This window comes from Protopterus annectens, chromosome 3.part1 (genome assembly GCF_019279795.1).
Source record: "Protopterus annectens isolate FY-2018-M chromosome 3.part1, PAN1.0, whole genome shotgun sequence".
NCBI lineage: Eukaryota > Metazoa > Chordata > Ceratodontiformes > Protopteridae > Protopterus > Protopterus annectens.
Window position 1 is genome coordinate 1,177,800,211 of NC_056732.1, and position 18,021 is coordinate 1,177,818,231.

Consider the following 18,021-nt stretch of genomic DNA (forward strand, 5'->3'; position numbering starts at 1 on the left):
CTCAGGTAAGAGACACCCTTTCCAAAGCAAAAAACACAGCATCAATGGGACCAGACGGTGTCCCGGGCTGCGTCCTACATGAACTCCAAGAAGAGCTAAACCCAAACATAAAACTACTGTTCCATCTCAGCCTTACTACAGGATATGTATCCAAAGAGTGGCGTACAGCAACAGTGGTCCCTCTCCACAAAGGTGGTGCCTCAACAGATCCTGGAAACTATCGCCCCATAAGTCTGACTAGCTTGGTCTGCAAAGCTATGGAAAGGATCATCATGGACCTCATAAATAAAGATATTGCGGACCTATAGACACTGGATCCTACCCAGTTCGGCTTTCTAAAGGGCAGATCCTGCCTTTTAAACCTGGTCAATTTCTTTGAAACAGTCACCAAGGCCATTAATGAGGGGAAGGTGGTCCACACAGCCTATCTGGAACTTGCAAGAGGCTTCGATACAATACCCCACTCTGGCATTATAGATAAGATCACCAGCTTAAATATAAACCCCTATGTCACTAGATGGGTTGCAAACTGGCTCAAGGGCAGAACCCACATGGTTAGAATTGCTGGAGCCATGTCAGACTCCAAACCAGTTACAAATGGCATCCCACATGGCTCAGTCCTGGGACCTCTCTTGTTCGGTATATATTTCTCATTGGTACAGGCCAACATGGAAGGACTCTGGCTGACCAAGTTCGCAGATGACTGCAAACTAGGCGCCATAATCGACTCTCCAGCCAACACAAGCATCCTACAAAAGGGCCTCATAGAAACAGACAACTGGTGCCAGAGCCATGGCCGCAAGCTAAACACCAAAAAGTGTATAGTCATCCCCTTTGGCAAAAACAAAGTGCCCACAAATTACCACATAGGTGGTAACCCATTAAGTATGGAAGAAGTAATTAGGGAGGGGACCCAAGTTGATAGCAATCTCTCATTTGAAAACCACGTGTCCAAAGTGGTTAGAAAAACATTTTATATAGCCCACCTAATCATGAAGGGATTCACATCTAGATCAGGGGAGGTCATCGTGCCTCTTTACTCATCCCTCATCAGGCCCATAATTGAGTACAATGCCCCTTTTGGGATGGACCTTACCAGACACTTGCAGCAACTGGAAAGACCCCAAAAGTACCTCACCAAGAGGATCAAAGGGCTCAAACAGATGCCATATGCTGCCCGACTAAAGAAACTCCAGCTCTACTCAGTGGCATACTGCCTGCTCAGAGGCGATCTGTGCCTGATGTATAAAGCCATGTCCAACCCAGAATTAATGGACATGTTGCACCTCAGAAAATCCAAATCCCATCGAGCTACGCGCTTGAGAGACTTGAACCTCAGCACTGAAATAAATAGGACATGCTGGAGGGACAGATTCATAACCCAGAGGCTCCCTTCACTCTGGAATAAAATCCCAGCCCAGGATAGGCAGAGTCCCTCATTGACTCTCTTCAAGAGGAATCTTGATGAGTGGATGGGAGATCATAGGTTTACCCCGGTTATCACTTCTGTGTCACTGTTAGACAGAGGCACAGTATACTAACTTCGAAAAAGGGCATAGCAAAATTCATTTAAAATGGGTGGTTATAGCCAAACACACTCTGGCTAGGCTTATAAATGCCCTAGGGCAGATAGCCTAGTATGAACCTATGAACCTATGAACAAGTACTGAGAGACCAAGGTTCCAGTGCATGGGAAGAGATAACAGATGGTTGCATTGTAAATATGTGTCATTTTCTTTGATAGGGCCTTCATTCTGTTTGTTTCCACATGTGGACAGTAAACAAAAGTAGTATATGCTATTGTCAACTTTGCACAGTGCACCACTGAGCTGCTGGTTTATGCAATGGTTGGCAAAGTGTTTGCAAATGCAAAATACACATTTTTACCACTTTCTCTGTTTGCCTGTAGTTAAGTAGTTCACAAATGTGAGCCCCACTGCTACAATTCTGAGAGTTCTAAGTACTGAAGATATAAAACACATCTGCTGCTTACTTGATTCTGTGGCAGCAGATGTAAATGCATTGACACATATCTATGGGAGACCAGATGATACTGGGTCCAAATCCAGGTGTATGTAATACTTTTAAATAAGTTGTGATAATGCAATGAAATTATTCTTTATATTAAATTTACTGTGTGCTACTTTGTGTTGATGTAGCACAGTTTGTTTATGTGGCAATGCACGGAGATAACCACACCACCGATGAGTTGTTGACTGCCACTTGACATTGGTGCAAGATGCCAAATTCCATGCAAACACAGAGGTCAAAAAGTAAAGAGATCCATTGCTTTTTTTTTTTTTTTTACTTATGTGTGTTGTGTGTGCTTCTATTTTTTGACCAGATTAAAGGTGTTAAAATGATGTAGATAGGAAAGTGATGAAATGGAGCGCAAGCAGAGGGAAGAACAAAGGGAAAGCAAAATACAAATGTGCAGGAGGGAGGTTGAAAAAAAACATTGCTATTCAATTCTTCAACAGTTTAAAGTGAAAAAAATGAACCAGATATTAGCTGAATTTGGACAGTCACCTCCACAAAGAGGGGTGACAGCAATACAATCATGTTGAGTAGCCAATTGGACCAAATCAAGTGAGTCAAGGAGACAAATGTACAGAACGGAGAGCTATGTATGGGATGACATTCTTTTGGTGGGGTAGGTCACAATTTGTTTTTTACTGCAGTAAGAAAGGAATGATGGGTAAGGGGCACTGATATTTCTGGGTTAGGTAAGTTGGGTAGGTGAGAAAGCAAATGCAAGCAAACATGACAAACAAGTCATGACACATGGATGATGAGGGACACAAAATTTTGGGGGACAACACAAGCTCATTCCCATCAAACATGGGGACAGTGAAAATCTAGTCCTCACCCGCAGAACTGTCATCAACATCCCCTTACTCTGCTGGCTTCTGGAGTGCTTGAAGTCTCCTTCTCCTACAGAACATGAGGAAGAGCAGCTTCTCCATCTGGCATAGGCATACACCAGTGGTTCTGTGCATGATCCTGTGTGCCAACCCTGGCATCTCCTGGTGGATGATGAAATCCTCACCTCTGGCAATACTCCTGAAGGGTACCACAGTACCAGCTGCTGGGGCAGTGCTACCTGAGGGTGTAGGTAGTGCAGGGGCAGCAGAGGTGGTGCTGCCAGCTTGGGACCCAGATGTGCTGGGCATCTGTGCCAGAGCCAGTGGCAAGGGGGCAGGCTGAGTCAATGGTGTTGGCCTACATCTCTGTGCTGTGAAGCATTTAGTGATTTGTTACAGATGGATGACATGGAGACATTCTGATGACATGTAATAGAAAATAAAAAAGGAGATAAGGATTGAAGTGGTAAAAAACAAATAGACAAAAGTAATACCATCATGTGTGACATACAATGCATTATGACAATAATACAACTATTTTATCTGAAGTTTTACATCTAAGTATACTTCCTAACAGTTACAAACTATAATTATAGATTGCTGAAAGTAAAACTGGCAATATGCAGAAATTCAGCTATTGCTCATATGCTTTGTCCAATTATTCATATAGTTAAAAGCGGGACATTTATGCCACTTGTGTAGAACTTAATTTCTGCAATATTATTAAAGAATTCAGTATTTCATACATATTCCTCATGTTATTTGAACTCACAACAGTTGTATACTTAACTCCTAAAATAGGTTTGTGCTACAGACTAATGCAAGCATACTTGGTTTTGCAGTTAGCATATGCATACTTACTTTGCTACTACTGTATAGAAAGGAATATTTTTATTTAAATTTTAAAGCTACAATGATGTTTCTCTTGTGCTGCATACATACCCCTTGCTTCCTTCAGTCTCTCTAGATACTAATCATGGGCCTGCCTATTCACAACTATTTCAGAATTAGGTGTGAAAAGAAAAGAAAAGAAAAGCATTATGCATACCAGTCTTACCTATATTTAGCTTTCTCTGTATTATAAATTCTCTTTATTAGTATACTTGCACAACTGTGGGATGTTGTTAGTTTAGAACTCATCCAACTACTGATTGAGAAGCATATGAAAGCAAAAAAAAAAAACTGTACAAGTAAATGGAAGCAAGTAACTAGTAATTAGTTTCAGTTTCAGTTTCTGATGAAGTCTGAGGCTTAAGGTTGACGAAAGCGCTCAAGCTAATAAACTGGTTGCTGTGGATTTATCGTTTGTGTTACTTGCTTCCAACTACTGATTGAGTGTATCCCTCTTTCACCTTTTTAGGTCACTAAAATGGTGCCTGCACTGTTTTCCACTGTGTGGGATGCCAGTCACACTGGATACAGCCTTGGCCAGACTACTCCAAGCCTCAGACTTGTACTGGGAGTCAGAACAGTCCCCTTGGCTGTGTCACTTTACCAGGAGTCCAATAAATCTTCTGGACTCCTGAACACCCCATCTCTGTGCCCAAAACTGGGCACCTTCCCCTCTAATACCAGACATGTCTAATCACAAATCAGTGCAATAGCAAATAATGACTTCTGCCACTTCCTGTTATTGAATTTACTTGTAGAGTGGAAACTCATGCAATGATGACAACTGTGATGTTATGTAGAGACCAATAGTGCCACACAGAGAAGAATGTAGTTTGGGAAATTGAAAGGTTAACCTGACACTTGACATTAGTTTGAGGGGTGTGTGTTTCTGTAACTGTTAGGTGATTTAACTTTGCAGACAAGCACTGAGGGCATAGATTTCATGACCAGACACATATTTGTTTGGCTTTATACACTGCTAAAATTGATTTTTACAGTGTGGGATTCAATCTTTGCAAAAGGTGCAAACAATTTTTTCCACAGCAGTGATTTTCCATCTTTGCCACAGGAGAAGTGCTTCTAAGACATAGTCATGTAATATTTATAAATACAGATGTCAGATTGAGGTGTTAACCATGTCTGTGTGGGATCTGACAAGGTCTTTGTATATACATTTATTGTGTATGTGTGCTATCTGAGTGTGAAGGCCATCAAAGTCCAGATAGCAAAATTATACTTATAGAAATATAGTAGATAGTATGTCATCAGTCATACATCTGAACATTCAAAACACAGTAAGGGTGTCTTATCCCTCATAAATACAACTCATGTCAGCACCATTATTTATAATTATATATAAATTGTTATAAGTGATATTTAATATAATGTGAAATGGAACAACAGTAAAAATGCCTGAAATTTTCTGTATTAGAACCAAGAACCTTGTGTATAAAAGCCATACACTTACACCTGTTGCCACAGGAATATTGAAATAGCAATTTGATATTTTCCTGTTCATTACTGTAAACTGAACGATCACAACAGTAAAAATATATTGCACTTCCTGTTTAGAACCTAGGACCATATATATTACAGCCCTACACTTACACCTGCTGCCACACGAGTAGTTAAATAGTTGGATAACTCCCTGTTCATTATTAAGTTCTGTGTGTTTAACAATTGAACAATGCCGCTTAACAGGGTTGCATGGTGGAAAGAAAAAACTGCAACAATGGATCTTTTTTGACATTTAGAATGTCTTCTCCCTGTCTGCAAGTGTTCTGCCTGCTTCCTGTGTGGGTCACTAGTCCAGGTTTATGCACTAACCGTCATGCAAACAAGATAAGCAATGCTAAACATGACATTTATTGTGTTTCTCCATTTCCCTTGTTTGCACTAAGCAGCACATCATGCAAATACTGGCATTAAAAAAAAGAAAATTAGCTAAAAGGAAGAAAACACATCTATTAAGTAGACAACACTACAAACATTTATGCTGGTATACATGAGCAATTTTTACTCAATTCCGGATTTGAACCCTCACTCTAATGAACCTTCAAAACACAATAAAGGTGCATTATCCCTCTTTGCCACAGAAACAGCTTTGCAGCAAAGAATGAAAATTATTGTGCATACAAGCAACTCCAGCATCATCCACAGTATTAACAAAACAGCTTTACACTTCCAAGTTGTTTGCACATGTATTAATTTCAGATGTAGTGCCCTGAGTGATCACACAACCATTTATGACTGTTTGTCAACAAGCAGCTCTGTCTTATCTCTTTGTATCTGTTGCTCCTTTGTCTCTAATCTGATCAGTAATCTGAGACATGCAGTCCTTAAAGCATTATGTATCATTGTCTTTAAACTGTGTGAGGATATTAAATGGCAATAATATGCAGTTGTCAAGAAATGAAGGAGAGGTTGTATATTATGGAATAGAAATTGTGAAATGTTGCTGCTTACTTACATTTAAAACCTTCATACATTTACTTCTACATGTTGTAAGTCTAACCTATCTGACACACCCACTGGAGGAAAGGGAATCTGAATTGCTGTTTTCTTTTCCTCCTCCCTACCAGTAATCATTCACAGTTGCAATCCATTAGCAACAAACACTGAGGGATTGCCTGCACTATTTTACATCGACAACATGGAGCCAAGTATTTAGGATTCAGCAATTCTAATAAGTTTAACCTCATTTGCATCTTTACCATGCTCACAGCCCTGAATTTACACTATAAAAAGAAACCATGTAGCTAGGGAACCTAAAGGTGAGGATAATTGATTATGTGGATAACACAGAAGAAGATATTACTTTAGGATTTATCTGCACAGAAGACTGTTGATCTTGATAAGTTATGATTGCATTTTTCAGTTATATACTGTTTATGCTCACATATCACTAAGAAAAATCATATATACATACATACATATATATATATATATATATATATATATATATATATATATATATATATATATACAGATCCCCAAATGCACTTTACACTGAAGCAGAAATCACCGAGCATACTTAATTGAAAGTGCTGTTCATGGAAGCAGCACTTTTGGATAAGTATGCTCATTGTGCCATCCGTACTACGGTGCGGATAAGGGAAAATTCCCTTTTCCCCACTGTAGTGTGACCTCAGAATGAGAATATTAAAGTAGGGGGTGTGGGCTGTGCAAGGGGGCGTGCACCCCTTCATAGAAGTAGGTTTAATGCTTTTTTTAACATACTTTACCATAAGCGCTTTTTCAGTGAAAGTGCTTTTGGTAAAGTATGTCCGGTGATAATGGATTCGAACTTTTGATCTTTCGATCAAAAGTCCTAGATCTATATCTATATATATATATATATATATATATATATATATATATATATATATATATATATATATATGTGTATATATACATGGGTCTATTTCAGATGATAGAAGGTTCAAAACTTTGAACATCATGCAGCCGAGGACCAGATGATTGAAGTTTCAAAACTTCAAACATGATATGGCAGAGGACCAGATGATCAAACTTTTGAAACTTTAAACATCAAATAAAAAAAAAAAAGTAAAAAAAAAATGTTTTCTTTTATGTTTTTGCAGGGGGCAAGCTCCCTCCTGCACTGCCCACACCCCCTGTTACTTAAATATACCAACTCCAAGATTGCACTACAGTGAGGAAAATGGTACATTTCCCATTCCACACTGTACGGTGATCTGCATTAAGAATGTTTAAAATTTCAAAACTTCAATTACCTGGTCCTCAGCCATATGATGTTTGGAGTTTTAAAACTTTGATCATCTGAAGTAGACCCGTATATATCCATTAGCAAATGCTACTTTTATCTGTATGCACTTCTTAGAAGTTTACTGATGGCATAGGCATGTTTGTCAGGCATTTTACTTTCTCATATGTACAGTCTTATTAACTGTCATCACAAGTGCTAATGTTACAACTGTTTTTTCTCTTTATACTCTTCTATTGCAAGAGGTTCCCCCATTCGATTCTTGGCTGGAGCTTCTTCTGTGTGGAGTCTGCAAATCCTCCCCGCGGTCAAGTGGTGTTTGAAAGACATGCGTGAATGGGCATGCTTTCGTTGAAGGCTGGGCATCGAGCTGGCACCTTGGCACCATAAAAATTGACTGCCAGTCATTAGTGGACCGGAGTTCCTCTGTGGCAGCCCCTAATCGGAAAAAGATGAAAGAAAAACAACATCAACAACAACTCTTCTATTGTTATTTCAGTGAAATGTAAATGTTCTATATTGTCAATGACACAGTGGTGCTTCCCTTCTAAGATGTTACATAACACTTCCAGGGGAGTGTTGGCCAAAGGTAGACATGACTGGCAATTGCATAACATTGAATGTCCTGGGGTAAATGTGTACACATGTTTTTGAGGCAGTTTATTTGATAGCACTTTTAGAAGTTCACTGATGTTTTGCTAGCAAAATGTGTCATTTGCCTGTTGTTTTGGGGGTGGGGGAGCCAAGTTCCATTTCTGTGTTGACACAAACAAATTTGTTTGTACACAAGTTTACTTTGCTATTGATACTTTCTTTGTTTTGGATCTAACCTTTTTGTGTGTGATTATAATATGTTATAACCACATAAATTCTTTATTATATTTGAATATCTTGACTGTATTTTGCTTCACCACTGGGTGATATTGAAAAACTACATTTTATGCGTTTTATCTAAGCAGGACTTTTATTTATCTAACGTATGTATATTATCATTCTCTTGTGTTTTATGTCACCTAGGACTATGGTATCCAGCTTTCCCAATCCCCATAAATACCCCTTCAGTGACCCTGAGAATGAAGTGGTTGTCAAAGCATTTAGGTAACATGGTGCCTTGCTGCTTGAGAGGTGATGTGAGGACTTGGCTGGCAGAAATCAAATTTGGCAGCAGATAGTAGCTGATGTAAACACAGTAGGTGGCAAGAGCAGGACATATGATCAGGTGCATCATAGGAACATTGACATGCTTTCATCAGCTTGGAGGAGAGCAGCTGCACTGGCCAGTGAACAGATGGCTGTGGGGGGGGGGGCCTGCTATAGATCCACCAGTGACACCAAATGAAGAGTTCCTGTCTACTGTTAGGGATCCAGAGAACTCATTGGAAAGTGCATAGTATGTGACTGACGTTGGTGTTGCTGTTTCAGGGAGAACAAATATGTCTCAGGAGGAGCTTCCAGGTAGGCTTACCTATCTCAATTGTTAAATACTTCTTGTATAGTAAAGTATTGATAGCAATACTTGTTATACTTAACATAAATTTGTTTTGTAGACTGAACTTTGTAGATTGATATAGTTAACACATTCTGGTTGATTACACGTGGGCTTGGGGTGGATATGTCATCCAAGTTCTTGTTAAAAGTATCGTTAATGGACATAGAAAGAGCACAATGTTTTAAACCCCTGTGTTACTGTTAATTGTGATGATGGTGTCCTTACCTTTTGCTTAACTTCTGTCAGGACCATCCTCCATAGGGACTCTAGAATCATCTGCACACAGTAAGCAAAACATTAGTACTAATGAGCTTTTCAAAGAATTATTTATTTTATCCATATGTGTGATGTGGGTGTCAGGACTGTTGTATGTATTACTGTACAGTCTGTAATAGTGGAACCACTGATAATTTGCTAGCATATATTGGACTATAGTAGTGTAGGTATTCATTTCTTCCCTGTATTTGTTGCTTATTATTATTACAGTTAATCCTGACACTGGAAGTGTAGGACTCTTATCACCTGATGTCACAGTATCAGCAGATGCTGTTGATATGTTGGGCAAAAAGAAGCACAGCTGGTAGGTGCAGAGGTTGAATCTGACACTGAGGTTGACATTCAGCCATCCCCTATAATTCCATTAGACACAACGAGTGGGCTTACACCAACCCATTCCAGTGAACCCACAAATATTGGATAGGCCGAGGGTGAGACACTCAATCAGGGTAGTGCAGTTAATGCAGCTTCAGGGCCTGTTGACTCTGGTCATAGACAAAGACTGGGCGAGTTACCACACAGGAGGGTTGTTAGGGGTTGCTCGGAGTAGGCCTGCTGTCCAGCCTCCTCCTGATCCAGGTGTGTCTTCCCATGCCACTTGATATATGCTTAAGGCCATCATGGAAGTGCAGGCATGTTCAAATGGGTCCTCCAGAGAAATGCTTGCGATTTTAGATGTGACACAAGGAATGGATCAAATGAATGACACACTGGAACTGGTGGTGTCTGTGATGGAACATCTGCTGGAAGGGAGGCGTCATCCATGTGGGCATAGGTTAACCACATTATCTGACGTTAGCCAGTGTGGCCTTACTAAGTCATCTTCCCATAGTGGCACTACTACTCCACTCCTCCATCAGTGGTTAAGGTGTCCACACACAGAAGTAGAAGGCCATGGGATGTGGTCCTGGTTGTCCTCATGATGAGAGCTTGTCCAACAGACATCAGTTACATTCAGGTAGCAGGAGTGCATCTGACCGTGGGCATAGACATGCCAGTGCAACTCCAGGCAGAGCCAGTCCTCATGGTTGGGTATAACAATGATGAACTCTCACCTCCGTAGAGCTAGCACAAAGCTTAGCTATGTTCTTGCAGACATTCACACACCAGTTTCACCTGGAGGGCTCATATAGATACACACACACACACACACACACACACACACACACACACACACACACACACACACACACACACACACACACACACACACACACAAAACAGGTACATGATTCAGCTATGAGGCTTAAAGCTCATTCTGTCTCATTGGCCATTTGTTACTTTATCCAAATGTCTGCCTGTCTCTTTTTCTTACTCACTTGAATGCACTTACCCTTTGTGTCAGTCTAAGCTTCCTGCCCCCCCCCCCCAACAACACCCTGTGCAAGTGATAATAACTGTGCCATATCCTTGTTTTCTCTCTTTTGGAATCAGGGATGTGCACACTTTGTGTCTGATGAGTCAGGGTGCATAGCTGACTTAGTGTTTAGTATATCTGTTTTTGTGATGTTTTGCTAATTGCACTTTTTACATATTTTGGTCTTACAAAGTTAGACAGTTGATAGAATAAAAACAGTTTTTGCATCAGTAGTTTTAAGAATCTTTTGAGGGTTATGAAGTCTGAAACTAAAATGTGTGTCATTAATTTCTAACTTCTCTCTTTAATGATTTGCCAGTGCAAAAGTATGAGGCCAAATTGAGGAAATTTGGTGGCCATCAGTACATTTGAGAGGTATGAATGTGTGAATCTTTGATGCCTGAGGTCTATTACCTGATAGAGGACAGCTGTATTCACATAAGTCTCTACCGTTACATGTTGAAGTCATTGCTGTACAAATCACTCACCTTTTACTTACTTACATTACCAAGTAACAATATACAAGTATATGCCATTCATTTGTATTATTACACAATTTTGTTTTAATACTCCAGGTTCAGCACATAACTTGTATATCCAGCAGTTGCTACAGATTTGGTTCAGGGCTGAATCTGTCTGATGCTAGGAGTACACAACCACTACATGGGAAGGTAAAGGTTGTGAGCATTGCCTGGCATCAATGTTACTATATATATATGTACATAGGATGAAAGTTTTAGCCCCCTTAGGGGGTACGTGAGTGTGCTATGCATTGTCTCTTAGCCAATGAAAGGTCATACTGAGCACACAAAATCTGCCTACATCCACAGCAGCTGCTGATTCCCCCTCTGACTCCTCACCTGTGTGCTGTTGTGTTGACCTTGCCATTGGTGGTGTGATGTGTGCCCCTTCCCCTTGTTGATCCTGCTGAAGCTGTTTTCTCAAGATGATGTTGTGAAGACAGACAGTGAAGATTTCAGTACATGTATGTGGATTGTACTGCAGGGCTTGCTCCCCCCAGATGTTTCTTGACACCAGAACCATGACTTCAGCAGCCCAAACACATGCTCCATAATATTTCTGGTTTGAACGTCTGCCTCATTATGGAACTCTTCAGTGGGTGTGTGTGCATTTCTAATGGGCATCATCAGTCACAGTTCCAGTGCATAACCTGCATCCCCCAGTAAATGGCCCTGTGGGATATCACCCCTAGTGAACTTCTGATACAATTGGGAGGTGTGCCAGATATGTGAGCTGCAGTAAAAGTAAAAATTGCCAGCATGCACATTCAAGATGTTTCCTTTGGCATTACACATAACTTGGCAGTTAACAGAGTGGAAGGCCTTTCTATTTATGTAGACCCTTCTTTGCTCCTCGGGTGATGCCTCGATGTCTATATGTGTACAATCTATGGCACCTAGTACTTCAGGCTAGTGTGCTATAGGGTAGAACTCCTGTTTATTTATGGCCCTGTCCTTAGCAGTACGGGCAAAATACATGTGGTCACTGGCATGTTGGAGCATAGCATTCAGGAACTGATGGAAGATCCTGGATCCAGATGCCTGTGACACCCACAGAATGCCCCCTGTTGGTCTCAGAAAGGTTCCTGTAGCTAAAATTCTAAGTGCTATGCATACCTTTGTCTCCACTGGTGTTGGTTCCCCTCAGTTCGCCCTGAGTCTGAGATGAGGATGACAGAGGTTTCAGGATTGCTGTAATTCATCTCTATCCACTTTGTAGCATTCTACAATTTCCTTCTCATGCAGATTGTGATGAGTCTGAAAACTCTTCGCCTTCTTGGCCATTGTCTATTAGCATAAGAAGCAGCAATATTGACTTCAGCCTGTTGCACATACACATGAATTAAAGCAAAAGCAGCCCCTAACATTGTTTCTGTGTAGACTTCTTTCCATGGCTGTTTTCCAGTAGGTTTTGAGATTTGCAGGGAAAACCAACACTGAGTCTACACAATTACTTTATAGCTTGTTGAATAGCTCTTCCATCCTGGATTGGTTGATTATCATATAATTCAGCTGCTTATGTTGTAATTACCATGACACAGTATTTACCATAGTTCCGTGCCTCTACACACCATGTAAAGCCACTTCCTGAATACAAACCAGTGTGCTACAGTGTAAGCGTTATGCCAATGCATGCACATGGTCTTATCAGACTGTATAGGGTTTATTGAATCTACCCGAATGTCTCTAGATGTAGGGTTAACTCATCTATTTTCTTTAAGAGTGTTCAAACACAAAAAAGCACAGAAGGAAACATACCCCTCAAATGTCCTTTTTTATTTTTTTGCAGAATGTCCATGAATTTGTCATGTCCTTCATAACATTTTTTTTTGTAATGTTTCAAGGATTCCAGTCAGTCAATAACAGCAAACATTAAAATGTCATTTTTCTTATTGTTTTGTTAACTTAGAGTAATATTTTAAAATTTCCCCTGATCGTGTGCCTTTCTTCTATTTGTTTTTAGTCCTATCCAGAATTCTTGTGCAAAGAAGTTAAGCAGTATGGATGAAGAACACCAATCAAAGTGTATTATCATAAGTGCAGTGCAAACTTTGCTTCTGCAGTAAGTAACCCTTATGGTACAGTACTGAGGAAATAAAGACCTATTAAGCATGTAATCAATGCTAGAAAAACTGTAGAAGCCATTTCTTCTACATAATTCCAGAGTAGCAGGTTACTGGGTCAAGACCAGAATTTGGCATTTGTGACAGCTGAACAACTTGAATCCATTATGACTGCTTGCGCCACTCCATGGGCTGGAGCCCTAAACTCACGTTAGATGAACGTCAACCAACTTTCCTGCACTTTTGGTAACAAAATTCAAACAGCTAGTGACAGATAATATATGTTGCACAGGATCTTTGAGTAAAAGATCTCAACTAAATACTGGCATTAACCTACTTGAGTATTTCTAGCATCTTTGTGTCAGTATACTTAAGGCATTTATATTAGTGTCTTGCTCTTGGTTCTAAAAGCTGAGTCTATCTCCTCTATAACTTTTACAGTCTGCTCTGCAAAGGTAAGCTATGTAAGATTTTGGTAAGCTTTCTAATTATAAAACCATGGACTACATCCCTAATCCAGAAGTATTTGCAAAACTGCAAAACACAGGGAGACTGCTTCTAACTTATGCAATCAAAAGATGTAATGGAAATTGTCGCCCTACTTACCCTATTGAGTAACTCCACTAAGATAGTTTTCTCTTGAGGCATTCAGTTGTGCCAGTATACAAGCTTTAGAGTTTTTTTTAACTAAGGATTCCCCATTAAGTAATATGTTTTAACTCTTTACAGCTGAGTGCACCTTCCGGCGCTTCTGCAGTTACCTCCTACTGTGCCTCTTGGCTTTAAATATTGCTTGTTCATATTTCCATTAATAATTCCAAAACCATACTACATACAAGGTATCACAGTATTTTATCTTGAAGCATGCATGATGGCAAATACAATTGTATTGATATTTGACCTCTGTCAATTAGTATTTGTTAGGAATGTGAGGTGATAACTTCAGTTTTAGAGGCTCAAGCCAGATCAAGTGGAGATTAAAGATACACACTCAAAAGAGCTGTAATGGAGGAAATTAGTTAAATTTAATCTGACAGACTTCTGGATTTTTGACAGTGTGCTGGACTCTGAAATGCAAATATAGATAAACAGCATTGGAGGTGCTTAGTGATTGAAAGGACATATCCACTACAGAGACAATAAATCCGACAGGCCAAACAAAAAGCAGCAGTTTGGAAATGTGACAATAAACATTCAAATCTCAAAGAGCCATATAGCCAGATTATAGACTTGTTGTCTGGAAGCTTCTTGCATTCTCCATAGGATCATTGGATCATAGGAAATACAAGGTAATCAAGTCTTGTGATCATTTTCTCCTTGCCAGCAAGCACACTCATACTGAACTTCCTCCCTTGAGACATATTATATAGCTAATTTGAAAATATTAACAGCAGATACTAATATGATATGGCATGGTCAGGACAAACACCATATTGAAACCCTAATTCTTCCTTGAAAAACAGGGCAATTTTTCTCAGACATGCATTTGCAAAGATAGCTTTTCCCAAAATGGAGAAAAACAATACCTAGAATTTTTGAGAGTGAAGATTGTGTAAGAATGCCCCCAAGTATTTAAATGAATGGCTTTTGTGTTTAAATTCAAAAATGAATTCAGCATAGGATATCTGTCATGCTGCCATATTAATAGTAAATAGTTTGATTTTTACTACACTGATATGGAAACTTGATACTTAGTCACAGAGGATTATATATGCTAGAGTAAGAAGTCTTTCTCATTGTGAGTCAAGGAAGGTACGCAATCATCCACAGACATTAAGAGCTTAATTGACATGGATAAAGGCTTCCTGCACTAAAGATTAGAATCCCTCTGAATGACAAGGGTCTAGGGCATATGGTAAGTAGAAAAAGGGAATGAGAACTTGGGCATCCCAACTGAGTCCTTTTACCAAATTGGACAGGTGAAGAGATATCTGAGTTTGAAATAATGTTTATTATAGCCTTAAAGTATCTAGTCTATCATAAGTGAACTACACAGACAACTTTATTCCTGTATTGATAATTAGAGAAGGGGTTAAAGGATGAAGTCTGTAGTATCAGTAATGAAGACTATGTGACAGAAAGAGTTACTCGAGTATAACAAGGAGTTAAAAACCCTGAAACACTCCATTAATGCATATAAGTCACAGACAGAAGATCCCTGATCCATTGTAGTGTGAACTGATAATGAAGCACTCCTTGATTTAAAAAATAAATATTAATGGCTTACCAGTTCTGTTTTTCTATGCACATTACAGGATAGCAGCACATTAGAGAGGAGTACTGATTTGTCCTTCATGGGATGTGTTGAATTCATTGATTATTGATCATTAATTATCAATGTTAATTAATTATATTAATTTAATGTAATGTAATTTAATTTTAATAATTATTAATTATTATTGTATTCATTAACATATGTACTGCTATAGTCATTGAAGCCACGGTGGTACAGCGGTAGCATTGTTGCCTCACAGCAAGAGGTTGTCCTGTTCGATTATGGGCTGGAGTGCCTTCTGTGTGGAGTCTGCATGTCCTCCCCATGGTCAAGTGGCCTCCAAAAGACATGCGTGAATGGGCGTACCTTTGCTTAAGCTTGGGCATTGGGCTGGCAACTCAGCACCATAAAAATCTACTGCCAATCATTAGCGGACCAGAGTTCCATTGCGGCGACCCCTAACCGGGAAAAGACAAACAACTGTTATAGTCATTGAACTGCAAAATGACTTAAACATCCTGCATGAAGATTTGTCCTGATTAAATAACCAATACCAAAATCATAGTCTGAAACATATGTGGACAGTAATAACCTTTGACCATTGTGTGTCCATTGTTGTAAGAAAGTCCTTCTATATTGCATAGCTTATAAATAAAGGATTTGTGCCTAGATATACGGTTGTCAATGCCCTGTTTACTCAGCCCTCATTCAGCCAATCGATTCAATATAATGTCCCTTTGGCATGTTTCTGTCCATAGACATGCATCAACTGGAATGCCTACAGAGATACCTTACTGAAAGGATACAAGGCCTAAACAACATGTCTTACATGGACAGACTCAAAGCCCTGTCAGTATATATAGTATCCTACAGACTGATAAAAGGCAATCTGTGTCTGCAATACAATGCATTCTCCAACCCAGTACTGATGGTTTTACTGCACATCAGCAAGTCAAATGGCATCAGAAATACTCAGTACAGGAATTACTTCAACTGAATCCTGGATGACACAGAACAATCTCGCCCTCGATCCCAAAAAAACTAAACTCTTAATATTTACCCAAAAAATCCAGCCCATTCAATAAGTCTGAATTCTCTGTTCATTCCCAGAATAATACTATTATTGAAATTGTTCCTAGTACCAAATTGCTTGGTGTAACTATTGACGATAACTTAACCTTCAACCTTCATATTTATAATAACATTAAAAAAAAACATCAAAAACTAGGTGTTCTTTATAGGCACAACTACTTTCTCAGCTTCTCTGCTAAAAAGGCCCTTGCCTCATCATTCCTGCTACCAACTCTCTTATATGACTCCCCCATCCTCACCGATGTTCATTCCTCTTTGAAAACTAAACTCAACACATGCTACAACAAAGTTGCAATATTTGCTTCAAATGCTAAATTCTCCACCCACTACTGTTCCGCACTGCATCAGCTAAATTGACTTGAATTCCCTCATCTCCTCACATACCTACAACTAACTACTGCCCATAAACTTATTTACTACCCAGCAGCCTGTCCATCCCTCGCCCACATTTTGACCATGTAACATCCTAATCAACACCTTAGATCAGAAAACAAAATGCTATTAAACATCGACAAACCTAAGCTGTTTGCTAGCCAGATCCTGCATTATTTTACTGTCTGCAAGCTATGGAATAATCTTTCGCCTTCACTCAGGGTCATTGCTAATCCCACAGCATTTAAAAAATCCCTTAAACTTCATCTCTAATCACAATGTATATCCGCCTGCATCCCTATTGACAACTTCATAACCTGACCCCTCTCAGAATCCTACTCTTCCTTACTCCTCTTCACTCCATAACTAGTCTATTTTTCCCCATTTCTCAATCTTACCAATTTCACTTTGTATTCACTTTAGATAGTGCTATTCCTATCCTAAGCCTTCTGTCACCTTCTTTGACCCTTTAACTAACTGTTTCTCACTGCTATTAATCTTACTTGCACAATTAAACATTTTTATAATTACATTCAAACCATAATAGTAAAGAATTGTTCACTGTTATGAAATGTATGCAATGATATTATCAGAATTATTCTATGTCATCATTACTTTATTTTAATGTGCTACTACTGTCTTATATACTCTGTATTGTTGTGTAAAAATTCTCTGTATGTAATTACATGTGGAGCTTTTCTCCCTGGGCCTCCACTGAAAATGGGATCATCTCAGGCCCAGTGGACTTTCCTGGTAAACAAATGCAATTAATTAATTAATTAATTAACCTTAACCTCTTCTGCAACCTCAGCAATATGGTTTGAATGAACAGGTATATCTTCCAGAGGATACCACTGCTCTGGATCAAACTCTTTGTCCACGTAGAACAAAACTCATCCCTGTTCATATTACAGCACAATTTGGATCCATGGATGGGTAATAGAAAATTTACCCTGGGACTGCCACTGTACTACTAATGGATGGAGGCAGCTCCTAAATGTTTTATCCCATGTATGGGTCCCCTCAAATACTCTTTTAGTCTGGGAATGAGAGTCTTATATTTATTATTAGGATGAACAAAAATGCACTGATAACAAAGTAATATGATTTTATCAATAAATCTGAGTTGGTCTTTA